Source organism: Triticum dicoccoides, chromosome 1A (assembly GCF_002162155.2).
Source record: "Triticum dicoccoides isolate Atlit2015 ecotype Zavitan chromosome 1A, WEW_v2.0, whole genome shotgun sequence".
Lineage (NCBI taxonomy): Eukaryota > Viridiplantae > Streptophyta > Magnoliopsida > Poales > Poaceae > Triticum > Triticum dicoccoides.
The window spans coordinates 565,845,232-565,859,538 of NC_041380.1; the positions used below are offsets into that span (position 1 = coordinate 565,845,232).

The following is a 14,307-nucleotide window of genomic DNA, read 5'->3' on the forward strand; positions in this document are numbered from 1 at the left end:
ACTCCGATAATAAAAGGATGATAAAAAGAAAGAGAAGTTGAAACACAAGGTGAAGCCTTGCGATGATTCAGATGGAGTTTCGCGACGAGATAATGCGGAAAACTTAGAACTCTGGAAGAAAGATGAACAACAAGCAGCCAAGAATTTTATTCCTCCTGGACAAACTCTGAAGGAAAGGATTAATCACTTGGATGAAACCAGAATAAGAATTATGTTATGCGTATCCTTCACCAATTTAAATTGATGACAAGCAACGGATTTGGCATACTACTTATTCTCGTAGCAAGGATAGTGCAAACTTGAGAAGGTCTTCAACGAACCACCGGTAGGATTTGGAAAGAACGAATGAATTGATATGATAACAAAGAAAGAGAACTCTTGAACGAACCACCGTAAGAATTGAAATTGAACGTAGCAAATGCACAAATCACCGGGAAGAATTGCAAAATGAATGAAGATACTTTAGGGTATTTAGATACATGAGAACGAAGAGAGCACGAGCCGATTAAAGATTACTTGAACAAGGCACCGGTAAGATCGGAGAATGATAACTGCAAACTGAGAATGAATAAATCTGAATTGATGGACTCCGGATGACAAACTGAGAAGACTCTTGAATAACTCCGGATGGATGAAAAGAATTCTCACGATCAAAACAATTATGATAGGATGGCAACAAGCTAGCACCATGAATCTTGAAGAGAATAGAGCAAGATTAAAGAGAAACTCTTCTTCGGTCTTCAAATGATGAGAATGACAATGAGAAACACCACCAAGAATTATTGAGACACTCCGAAAGAATCAAAACGAAGAGGTTGAGCCAACGATGAAAATAATTGTGAAAGAACTAGGAGATGGCATTTGACTGATGATAACTCATTCTTACGTCAAACTTCGAAAAGAATTTTAAGGACATCTCCGGGAGAATTAGAAGAGTCAGGTAAGATCCTGGGAAAAAGACCTGTGGGTTAGGGCCCACTCAAAAGAACACCGTTGAAAAGATTTAAAAGAGATGTTGCACCGGTTGAGTTAAATGGCTTGAATGAGGGAACATCCTCGAAAGAACTTGAACGAAAGTAGAGTGGAAACACGAATCTTCGAGATATCTTGAGCACTCCGGAACAATTGAATAGCGAGAAATGAATGAATATGAGGAGCATCGGCATGGGATAGCATTTGAACGAGGATAAGGATATGATCAACACCGAAAGCTTGAGGTAAATCCACCGGAGAAGAAAACGAGAATGAAGAGCGATGAACTTGGAGCTCCATTAGAATCTTCATGAGAATCACCGGATAAGAACATTGACGGAAAAGAATGGAGAAACTTCCCATCAATAAAATGGATACTTGAAGAAGAAATCTTAGTCCTTGAAGAAAAACAAAAGGGAGGGAGGGTGGGAAAAACAAAGGCAACTTGGAGACGGATGAAACAAACACCGTTGAGAAGAAGTGATAAATGATCTTGCAAATGTTGACGTGAACGGATCCACTTGAGGAGAGACACACCGGTTAAAAAAAAAGGATTGACAAGACAGACTCGATGATCAAGAAGAATTGGTATTCACATCGGAGTATGAGAACACCATTTCGGAAAGGTATGGAATCAACACTTGACATTGAAGCAACTCGAATACCACAACTCAAAACAAAAACAAAGGACTGGCTTGCAGAATAAGCCGGAACAAACATATGATAGAGATTTCGTCTGAAGTTTTCGTGGTGGGGCCTACACGGGCTCGATCGCACAGCATCATCATGTATAAGGTAGTGCACATGACATACGAAGCGTCCCCGAGTCGGCATAGCCAAGGACTCTTTAAGACACAACGAGACCACTGTAAAACCAACCGTGAATAGGCGGACCACTAGACGTCGAACCCCAATTTCATATCATACATCCGTCGAAAAGATATCCTAAGAGCTACTTGAATTCCCACCTATGAAACTCCCGAAATTTTCCGGTTATGCAATCAGGTGTTGGGGATACAGGGGAAGCATAATATCTCACCCAAACTAGCAAATCCTACATCCAGCTGTATCCATCCTTCAACACATAACCAAGAAACCTTCGGAAATCGTCTACCTCAACCTTCGAAAAGCATCCGTTATACAAGTCATGGCAATACTCCCGTACTCACCTCAGTACTGGGTTATCGGGGTTATCTCACCAACAACTGCATAAAAGAGATTTTCGATGTCGGCGTACTAAACTCAGGTATTCCAGAACTGCAACGATAAAATTATGATGACAACACCTCAGAGCTCAACTCCCCGGGACACTTCCACAAAACCCCTGACAGGAGGCACCAAGACAATGTTCTCATCATAAAACCATCGGAACGATTCCAAGATACCCGCGTGATCCTAAAAAATTTTTTTAGTGAAATTTGAGAAGAGAAGAGTCAAAACTCTACGTCAGGATGCCTTACCAGAGCGATGAAGAGACTGGGGAGTAAAAAGAATTCCTAACTCTCCGATATATAATTCCTAAATGACTCAAAACATTTTTCTAGACACAACTCGGCCGCTAAAAACGATCAAGCAATGGGGCTCCTAAGGTCGGGGAAGGCTCTGATTACCAACTTGTAACGCCCTCGATGCGGCTATATCTCCCACGTGTCGAAGCACGACTTAGAGGCATAACCGCATTGAAAGCAATGTCGCAAGTGAGGTAATCTTCACACAACCCATGTAATACATAAGGGCAAGAGATACATAGTTGGCTTACAATCGCCACTTCACACAATTACATGAATAAAGCATTACATCATCCAGATACAATCAAGGTCCGACTACGGAACCAAAATAAAAGAAGAACCCCCAAATGCGACAAAGGTCCCCGATCGACCCCAACTGGGCTCCACTACTGATCAACTAACACGAAACCACATAAGGGACAAGATCTTCATCGAGCTCCTCCTGAGCTTGGTTACGTCACCTGCTCGATAACATAGGCACCTGCAAACTGGTTTTGGAAGTATCTGTGAGCCACGGGGACTCAGCAATCTCGCACCCGCGAGATCAAGACTATTTAAGCTTATAGGAAGGATGGAGTAATGAGGTGGAGCTGCAGCAAGCGACTAGCATATATGGTGGCTAACATACGCAAATGAGAGCGAGAAGAGAAGGCAAAGCACGGTCGAGAAACTATGATCAAGAAGTGATCCTATAACAACCTACGTCAAGCATAACTCCAACACCGTGTTCACTTCCCGGACTCCGCCGGAAAGAGACCATCACGGTTACACACACGGTTGATGTATTTTAATTAAGGTCAACTTCGGGTTTTCTACAACCGGACGTTAACAAATTCCCATCTGCCCATAACCGCGGGCACGGCTTTCGAAAGTTCAAATCCCTGCAGGGGTGTCCCAACTTAGCCCATCACAAGCTCTCACGGTCAACGAAGGAATAGACCTCCACCCGAGACACTCCGATCAGACTCGGTATCCCGGTACAGCAAGACATTTCGACAGGGTAAAACTAAACCAGCAACACCGCCCGAATGTGCCGACAAATCCCGATAGGAGCTGCACATATCTCTTTCTCAGGGCACACTCAGATTGTCTTAGGTATGGGTAGGCCAACCCAGAGTTGCCCCTGGTGGTCACCGGTAGCTGACAGTTGGACCAACACTCAGAGGAGCACTGGCCCGGGGGGGTAAAATAATGATGACCCTCAGGAGCGCGACTCCCAAGGGAAAAGAAAAGGCTAGGTGGCAAATGGTAAAACCAATGTTGGGCATTTCTGGAGAAGCTTTACTTAAGGCGAACTGTCAAGGGGTTCCCATTATAGCCCAACCGCGTAAGGGACGCAAAATCCGGGAACATAACACCGATATGACGGAAACTAGGGCGGCAAGAGTGGAACAAAACACCAGGCATAAGGCCGAGCCTTCCACCCTTTACCAAGTATATAGATGCATTAATTAAGTAAGATATATTGTGATATCCCAACAAGTAAACATGTTCCAACACGGAACAACATCTCCATGTTCCAACAAGGAACAAACTTCGATCTTCACCTGCAACTAACAACGCTATAAGAGGGGCTGAGCAAAGCGGTAACATAGCCAATGAACGGTTTGCTAGGACATGGTGGGTTAAAGGCTGAACATGGCAATTTGGGTGGCTGACAAGCAAGTGGTAGGCATCGTAGCAATGGCATAGCAAAAGAGCGAGCAAACTAGCATAGCAAAGATAGTAGTGATTTCGAGGGTATGATCATCTTGCCTGAAATCCCGCAAGGAAGAAGAACGAGTCCATGAAGAAGACAAACGGACGTAGACGAATGGATCCTCACAACCTCGACGTTATCGGAACCAACCCGAAGAAGCAGACACCGGAAAAGAAGCACACAACATAGTAAACAACCAACACATCAACATGGCATGATGCACAATCGAGTATGAGGCATGTCCGGTTTAATGAGGCATGGCATGGCAAAGTGCACAAGCAATTCTACAAATTAAGTGGAGATCAATATGCGACGAGTTGCATATTGACGGAACACCACATCAATTATTTAGTTCACTCTCGGTTAGGTACTCAACAAAGTTAAATGTTGGTTAACATGGCAAGAGGTGAAACATAACAAAACTATACCATCTAAACAATTTAAATGGGGCCGGACATAACAAATAACAAATCCGGTAAATCCCCATATGCCTTAGTAATTTAATGCAACAACAATTTAAACATTTCAATTGTTGTTATCATGATGCAGATGACATGAACAAGTTTATGCAATTTTTATTAAAACTTGACAAGAGCATTATTATGAAGCATTTGACATCGTGGTGGAAAGGAAAAGGGTGCCACGACGACGAATCCGAAAATGATGCCACGACAACACATCGGTTATCCGGTAGCCCACGGGGATACCGGTGCAAAAGGAAGTGACGGGAGCGTGTCATGCAAGGATGGTGGGGTGCTCCCGATTACGGGGTTCCCACATGTCAGTGGCAAGGCAAAAGAGGGGCAACGTGCACCGAACAACTCCGACACGGAGTAAACACGAGCATTTCATACAACACGCAACATTCGTTCACGGGCGTCGTCTCGGGGTTATACCTTCGAAGCGTGTGTTGTCGGAACGGACCAAGTTCGATGCGGTGTAGGGGAAGTAGACGTTCACGGGTCGACGGTAGTGGTACATCTCGTAGACGTTCACGGGTCGTCGTGGAGGTAGACGTTCACGGGCGTCGTGGAAGTAGTGGTACACGTTCGTTTTTTCGGAGAGGTACTTGACGAATCCAACATCTTTGAGGCGACGGTAGTGGTTCACGGACGTCGTGGTACTTGTCGGTCCGGTCTTGGAGAAGATGTACTTGGTGAATCCGCGTAGTCGTTCGGGCGCCTGTGGAGGAACTTGACATTCACGGTGTCCCGGTCTTGGTCATGGAGAGGGGCGCAGCCCACACAAGGAGGGGAGACCATGGTGAGTGCACTGGGCCTGCGCGTGCAGTGGTCAACGGGGCTGGGTGCTGCTTGTCATCTCCTTCGCTAGGAGACGGAACGAAGGCGCGGCAGGAGTGCAAGCAGGGGGGATGGCGCTGGTCGTCATCGTTCGGCGCGGCAGAAATAGGGTAGGCCAGCGACGGGGGTTTTTGGAGGTCGATCCGGTCGACTCCGAGGCTTGGCCACGCCGGAGCTTCAGACTGGAGGCGGCGGGCGGCATCCACGGCCATGGCTGCTCCCGGAGCTTCGTCACAGGCGCACGGACAAAGGAAGGGCACTGGAGCTCGAGGTCGATGGCGTCGGCGCGATGGAGCTCGGTGGGCGTGCGGCAGAAGGAGCAACTCCGGCAGGACGAGGGGCTCGGCGACGCGGACTTGTGGCGCCGGCGACGGGCGCGATGGCTGCAGGCGCAGGTGCTCGAGGAGCTCCTCTCCTCGGGCGCCTGGGCGACGGGGAGCTTGGCGCGGCGGCATGGGCACGATGCAGAAGGGGCCCGAGCGAAGCTGCTCCATGGCGAGGCGACGGCGTAGGAGGAGGTCGGGCAGGGCTTGGCGCGCAGAGCTTGGCGGCGACCATGGCGCCATGGGGATCGGGCTGTGAGGCCATGGCGAAGGAGAGGCGAGCTCCTGGCGCTGGCTGCGGGGTGCTATGCGGGTGTGTGTGTGTGCGCGGCGGCGGTAGGAAACAGAGGAGGAGAGGGATCGAGGGAGGAGCGAGACGAGGGAGAGATCGATGTGCGGGGCTTCTCCCTGGCGGCGGTGGACGAACGAGGGAGTGAGGGGAGATGCGAGGGGATCGGGCTAGGTTTAGGTTAGGGAGTGGGCTGCGGGAGGCCTTGGGCCAAATGGGCCTAGCTGGACACAAGTGGCGGCTGGGCTTCTCTCTTCCTCCTCTCTCTTTTCATTAACAGGGAAATTAGAAGAAAGGAAAGAAGACAAGAGAAGGTTGGAAGAAGAATTAGGGCATGTGGTTAATTTCTCCGGACTCACAAAAATGCGCCCGGTCAAAGAAAAGTAGGATTGGACATGATTGCAAGAATTAAATTCAAAGTCATTTGAATTTAATTGAAAAGGTTTGAACAAGGGATAGGAATTAGAAATGTCCAAAAGATGTTGAGAATTTAGGTGGAGCTCCGGAAAATGACGAAAGGATATATGGCAAAGTTAGAGGCCAAGAATTGAAATAATAAAAGGCATTGGGATTTTTGCAAGTGTGTTATGGTGACTCCAAAGAATGGATTATTTTATAATAGCTCCACTAATATCGGGAGGATATATTATAAAGAGAAGTCATCCTTCCCTCGATTTAAATGGATCGAAGATCCATAAAATTTATTTAGTTGAGTAAGAAAAGAAAAGACATGATGGCATGATGCAATGCACGTGATGCAATGATGAATGCAACACGCAAGAAAAAGACAACGCAACAACATCGAATCACTGCATGACACCTGGCACATCGGTCTCGGGGCGTTACATATATACCTCTGTTTCGAAGTTGTTTTGTATCATTAGTTAGATGCTTATTGTTGCTAATTAGTTATTTTAAATGGAGTGAACTTGCTTCTGTTTAGTACTAAAGTTGCCTCATCTAGCATCAAAGTTGCTTTTAAAAATACTAGTAATAATGTACATGCAATGCACGTTTATATTAGATAGGATATTAGTTGCACGTTATATTAGGTAAGATATATCTGTTGCACGTTGCTATTTGGTAAGATATTAATTACTTTTTTTACGGGAATGGTAGGATATTAATTACATGGCAGATTTTATGGGATAGCGTTGAGTCAAAACATGTTTATAACCAATGGCAGTGGTGGGTAATTAGAGCGTTAAACGTGTTTGGTGTTCAACATTGAAGCAATTTGAACCGCTAGATAACATGATTTGACGGTCGAGATGATTTGGATCTGCCCTTTTGGGTCTTTTTATATTGGTATAGATTAAAGAAATATATTCATGTGGAGTTTAGTTTTGGAAAGCTCGTCGCGACCTGACTAGCCAACTCATGTGTGTTCTCCATCATTATATATGAAGATTTCAATGATTTTTGTAGGCAACTCGACTAAAAATTAAGGATTTGCGTAGGTTTCTAGGCAATTGTCTGATCCGCCCCGCTATGAAACTTCTGATAACCCCCTATGCAACCTCTCATCTAACACCGCGACCTGACTAGCCAACGACCATGCGCTCAGTAGTGTTGGCAACTTAGGTCCCATGATGGACAACTTTCATAGTATTTTAGGCAATTGCGGATCACCCGTGGGAAGCTTCGTAGTGATGTAGGCAACTTGGTTTCTGAGGCAGACAACTACGAAACCATGTTAGACAACTTCCCACTTTACGGTGAACAACTTTCACAATATGGTAGGCAACGAACTCTGTAACCACATATTACCTATTGCACACAACTAAGTAGGAGGCTACTACGCGAATTCACTTATACACATGGTGCAATTCTTCTAGCATCGAATTGCTCATCTTTTGCACTACACTTGCCTCATCTAGCATCAAAGTTGCTTTTTAAAAAAGATCATCAAAACATATTCATATGGGATCTAGTTTTAAAGATCTCGTCACAAGGAATTCAGCGGTGAAAACGGATCATCATTCGGACATGCGATGTGAAAGTTATAGTTTTTTGAATTTTCTTGTACCAGAATTAATGCACGTTACATCATAGGTTGACACGGTTCGTCGGACGAGGTGAAGAAAAATCAACGCACTGTACTTGAAGAATCTTTCCATATATAGAATAAGTGGGTGGACAGTTTGCCAAATCCGGAAACAGTTTGTTGCATTGTTCAGTCCATGAGCGTGCGCTCGCGACGTCCATTAAGCGCAGTTGCACGATTGAGTATTTGGGAATAAACACGGGTTGAGGACGCGGTAGGGCAAGGTGGGGCGCTGGCCCTACCTTGAGTTCTCGTAATTTTTACTAGGTATATACATCGATCTGATTTGATCAAATCGCTAATAATAATCGTCAAACATTTTGTTGGGCTGTGATTTAACGTGGACATCTTATCGGGCCGTAACCAACCTCACCAGCCCACAGGAGCATGCACAGACTGGGTGCACGCTGGCGCGCAGTGGAGCAACAACAACTTGTCATGGCGGCAACATCAGCCAAATCTGGGAGGAATGATGAATGCCTAAACCGTCCAAAGTTTTACTTGGTAAGAAATACTATCAATGAACATTATTTGTTCCATTTGAGTAGGTTGGCATCATGGCATCGACTACACAACTCCAAGACCTTGAATTCAACGGTTGGGGGAACTCTCATGGTGATGTACTCATGTACCTATCCGCAACCTCCACGGCTCTGTGACATTAGGGGATATCTGTCTTGCACATTGGTGAGCATTGACTATTCTTCATTGAGGCGGCACATCTACTAGTGGTACCAAACCTCATATCGCAGAGATAGGTTGTGTCCAAACCTCATATCGTAGAGATAGGTTGTGTCCAACATCAGGTACTCGACCAAAGGTGCGCTCTCGAGAATGTAAATCATGAGCTGGATCAAGCTCTTGGATGCACAAAACCCTGTGATAGTCACCTGTCTCGGGCGGTCATAGCAGTGCTCCAACATCTGCCTCAGACGCTCGTCATCGTCGTCTCCAACAACGATGTCGGTCCTAAGGGCACCCCTCTCTACCTGCATATGCATGCACATGTAGGATCAACAATAATGTCATTGTTATGACGAACAAGCAACACATCGATTTGCATAGAGAGCTCAAATGATATACATAATGACTTGTACCTGTAGGATGAAAGAATCCAATACAGGAGAAGCATCAAGAAAAGAAACCAAAGAGAAGATGTCGCGGCTTGGAGGGAGGACACTACTGCTCTACGAAGTCCGGTATCCAAGTTCTTGAGATGGGGGAGCTTTGAGGGTAGCATTGGAATGTTGACGTTCTGAAGAAGAACAAATCCCAAGGTTAACCTTGTGTTTGTTTGTTCCGGCATAAAAGTGCAATAGACATACATATATTATTGATTAAATATACTTTGAGAGCGCATATGTACCTCAACACGAGAGCGGATGGTGAGGCTCTCGACATTTCCTGCAATGGATGGAAACCTCACGCGAGCATCAAAAAGAATGCAACACAAGCCTACATGTATAAGTAGCAAAGAATTCATGATAGAGATATGTAACAAGGGCCCACTATAATGAAAGGAGATGAGGCTTGGAGCATCAATCTCTACTATCTGTAGGCTCTTGCATTCCTCAACATCAAGGGAGTTGAGCTGCTGCAGCGTACAAGGTATTCTCAAGCAACTTATCCCACTGCATAAGGTAATTTATGGCCGCTCCAAGGAGGCGGATTTGGAGAGCGAGTGCCATAATCCTTCCTCATTAATATCGACAAGACGAAGATGTAAAGTTTTCAATCTTCTCAACAGGCCAAGTGTTGATATGATATGGGATCGAAAGCGCAACTGGTGAGGTAAAGAGACTGAATTGAACTGGCAACAGCCTCGTCGGACAAAACCGAGCATGGGAAGTTGTTGATTTTCTTCATGAAAACATTCATAGTCAAGCTAAGTTCTTGAATCCCAGACTTGCCGGCGATTTGAAGCCACCTGTCCAGGCAAGAGGCTTCGACTGTCGTGCAAGGGTAAAGTCCAAGTTTAAGCGCCTCCACCTTGACCCCATTCTTGTGATGGTTCTCCAGAATTTTGTCAACTTTGTCGATGATATAGGTTCCTCTTTCCTCAAATTTCTTGTCACTCAATTCGAGTCTATCGGAGTTGAGTATGAGCTTGGAATAACATGTCCACGAACATAGAAACCCACGCGACACGCATGCAACACGAGCAGCTGCTTGCACTGGCAACAGAGAATGTATACGGTGGAGGATGTCCTGCAAAACCAAGGTTGACAAGTTTGGCTGGCCAGATAGTACTTACTTCGTTCTAAAAGATAAGGTGTATTAGTTTTTAAGAAAGTCAAACTTCTCTAAGTTTGACCAACTTCATAATACCAAATAATTATCATTAGATTTGCCATGTAATATATTTTTAGTATTGTAGATGTTGATAGAGCTTACTATAAACTTGGTCAAACGTAATTACATAGAAACACTGTTTTATCGGAACAATCAAGAGCTCTGTGTGTCGTTTCATTAAGATGGGAAAAAAGGTTCAAATGCAGAGTCCGATGGGCAACCCCCACTCCCCAGCAAGATCAGCCGAAGGAAGAAACAAGAGAAACAAACCAAACCGAGACAGTTGACTTTTGAAAAACTAATACACTGCAAAAAGAAAAGAAAAGACTGATACACCATATATTTTAGAACAGAAGGAGTAGCTAGTAGATGGCTGCTGCGAACAAAATAAATCAATATATCTGTGATGTTAATATATATCTTGTTGAGAGTGGTTTTTCTACACCCCAGCTCGGTGCACCCAAGGTGCACCGACGGAAGATTTTGTAATTTTATCTTTTTTGTACAGAGCCCCTCGAATGTTATTTGACCATCAAACTTTGGAAGCGCCCTTAACATTTATTGATGATCATTCCCACAAAATTTCATGATTTCTTGAAATGTTTTACTATGTTTTCTTGCACGAGCGCACCGTGGGTGCACCGAAGGTGGGTGCAGCCACTACTTTCCCATATCTTGTTACCAGCTCATGTACTTTGCACGGATGAATACAGTGCACCAATAGAGAAAAAGCATAGGCAAGTGATGTTGGCAAATTTAAACGTGCACATGAACCACTGATTTCTTATGGAAACATGTGTCCTTCAGCACCAAATTGCTACCTAGATGCATGCAACATGTATTCATCCTGTGCTAGCAGTTGAGATAGACATCTTACTTGATGCATGCTAGAATACTTCAATCACAGCCAGATTGTTATTTTTACTAGTTGCGTACTGTAACTTGGCTGCCAGCAACACATACCTGTGGGAGATTCTCAAAAACAAGGCCATGACTCATACTACATATTTTGGGAAGCTTGAGAAATAGTAGGGGCTTGCTGTTGGCAGCAGGTCGCACCGTTCGATGAAGCCTCCGGTCGACTATCTGCAGTGCCTCAGCTTGGCTCATGCAACTCTTGAATTTTCGCAGAAGAAATTGTGAATACTCAAGAGCCAGTGTTGGTTGAATAAAACCGAGCCGAGCGATCTTGGATTTCAGGAGCTAAACCCTGAGAGCGAATTCGGGGTGCGATGAGATCGATTTTTGCCTAGAACGGAAGAAGCGCGGTGCGTCGCAGCTGGAGAGTGGAGAGTATGCATACTTGCAGTTGCAGGAGTAGGGATCGCCGCGGACAGGGACCGATCGAGATGGCCGCCGACGGCAGCGGGGGGAGGAGCTGGACACGGCGATCTCGCCTGAGCACCTGCCAAGTTTCGATTGTGTCTAGGTTTTTTGGGCCGAAACGGCGGCTGCGGTTCCCGTTTCATCTCCGATTTGTTAAGAGCAAGCAATATAATTACTATCTCTTGTTAAACGCATTATCATCAAAGTCGTTGTAGTATAGTGGTAAGTATTCCCGCCTGTCACGCGGGTGACCCGGGTTCGATCCCCGGCAACGGCGTTTTGTTTTCTCATTTCTTTTTGCATTTCGTATCTTCTTCAGAATTCACACACATGCATGGCAAAATACAGCGATTCTTCATTCACCTAAGCCAAACCATGGGTACAGCAGCTGAAATATAGTATAGGACGAGGAATAAGTCGTTGATGTAACTAAATTATGTTCCAATGCTACTTATTTAGGTACTTGCACTTACAATTCGTCAATGGGCCATGGAAATGCAGCCTCTTGGCACAATTTACTTCGTGCACACACATATTCAGTCATTGGCATCATGACATGCCACTGGTCATCTGTGCTTTCTTGCTGTAATCATGTTCCCAAGCTTAGATGCCCTTGCTATTACCGAATTAAGTGTGTTTTCTTGCTGTAACCAAATCCATGTTCCAAATGCTTACAACTGTTCAATGTATTACCATGGTAATGCAACATGATCTACAGATTGTGGTGAAATACAATAATAAAATCAGAATCTTATTCTCAGTAGGACAGATCATTCTAACATTTGACTTCCAATCAATTCTAATTTGGACAACCACGAGTTGACAGTTCACATAATTCTGATTTGCACCATGCTTCATTTTAGGATCTGCTCCTGTGCACCTCCAGTATATATGAATCAAAAGCAGCCAACTGGGGCCGCCTGCCTGGCTGTTTGCTTGCTTGAAAACGGCAAGGAAAATTGTGCCTGAATGCCACACCATTGCAACATCATCCATGACAAAAAAAGAGAAAATAATAGAAGCAGTGCAAATCGGAAATGTAGGCCCGAAATGTAGTGCAAAGTGGTCAAATTATAAAACATGTGCACATGTGTCAACTTGTGACAAGCAGGTAGTCTAGACTCTAGACTGGAATTAACTCCTTTTCTTTCATTTAGCTTTATAGGTTTCATGTGAAACATTGATCAGATGTCCGGAACCATTCAATAGAAATTACAATACGAAAACCAGTTTGCATATTCAGGAACTGGAAGATTAATTACAAATTTTGAATGCTAGATAGTGAACAAAAAAAATCTGTAAGTTGCAATTTTGGACAACAAAGAGAGGACGATTCTTCAGAACATGGATTTAGCTGGCCAACAACGACGTAGATTAGTGTCTGCCAATCGCTTACGCAGTCATGGACTGGTTATTAACCAAAGCAACACTTAAAAAACCACAATAGTGTGCATGGATCATGATGGTTACTGGTGAATTGGTGCGGCACTTCATATTACATAACCGTCTCAACTTTGCACATCAATCGTTCAAAAGAAATAGAAGAAAATAATTACGTTGACTAGGATCAAGTGACTTGACAGCTTGCACTGCTTAAATAAACTATACTAGCTGAGGGTCATGCAGTGCTTAGCCTGACAACATTGGTGGCGGGGGTCGGGAAAGCTCTGGAAGGTCAACCCAAGAAGAAGGAGGGGAAGAGACCGCCGAAGAGAGGCTCTGCTGCCGCCAAAGCTACCAAAGCTTCTAACAGCCAGTCGGCTCTGCCAACCGATTTTGCAGACCATGTACCGGTCAAAGGTGCGGCGATGGTCCATGTCACGGGCGAGCGGATCCTACAACCGAAACTGTTAGAGCGCATATCAGGGGATCTCAGGAAACTGCACGACCATGTGTTGTTGACAGAGAAAAGCCTTCTCTCCTCGAAGACTCTAGGATACCCGCTTTATGTGGTTCGTGTGCCTAAGGACAGGTGCTACGTTGACAAACTCCCCGTGGAGGTGTACTTCCTGCGGTTTGATCAGATCTTTGAGATTGTGTCTCACGAGGCGGCTCGGTTTTACGATGGTCCGTCTTTTTGCTCTACATATGAAGTTATGAACTTCGTCATCAGGAGAGAACAAATTTCGCAAATCTTGGTGGTGGATCCATACTTCATGCATGAGTCCTTGAGTCTCGGCGACTTTAAACATCAAGCTGCTAGGGTAAACTTCATGATGATGAATAAGGAAAAGGAAACGGTTCTCCTGCCTTATCATCCAATGTAAGTCATTGTTGGACAGCCCTCTTGTACGTTTCAATCATTCCTTCGCTCATATGGAGGCTAATTTGAGGTGTATATTTTTCGCAGCAACGGGCGCACCGTCCTTATTGTTGTTTTCCTGCTAGTCTCCCACGCCGTGTATTTTGACTCATCTAGAAACTTCCAGAAGAAGAACTGCACCCACATAATGAATATTGTGGATGCTGCTCTCCACAACTTCAGCATGAAGGGAGGCCACATCGAGATCAAGAAACAAAGGAAGGGCGCGCCGGGTTTATCGCATAAAA

General features: G+C 44.9%; 1 non-coding gene across 1 annotated transcript; it reads left to right on the top strand.

Annotated features, from left to right (window-relative positions):
* The first annotated feature begins 11,962 nt into the window (after positions 1-11,962).
* Positions 11,963-12,034, top strand: TRNAD-GUC. The gene has a single exon. It is a non-coding gene; the product is annotated as a tRNA-Asp (tRNA).
* The last annotated feature ends 2,273 nt before the right edge of the window (positions 12,035-14,307 follow it).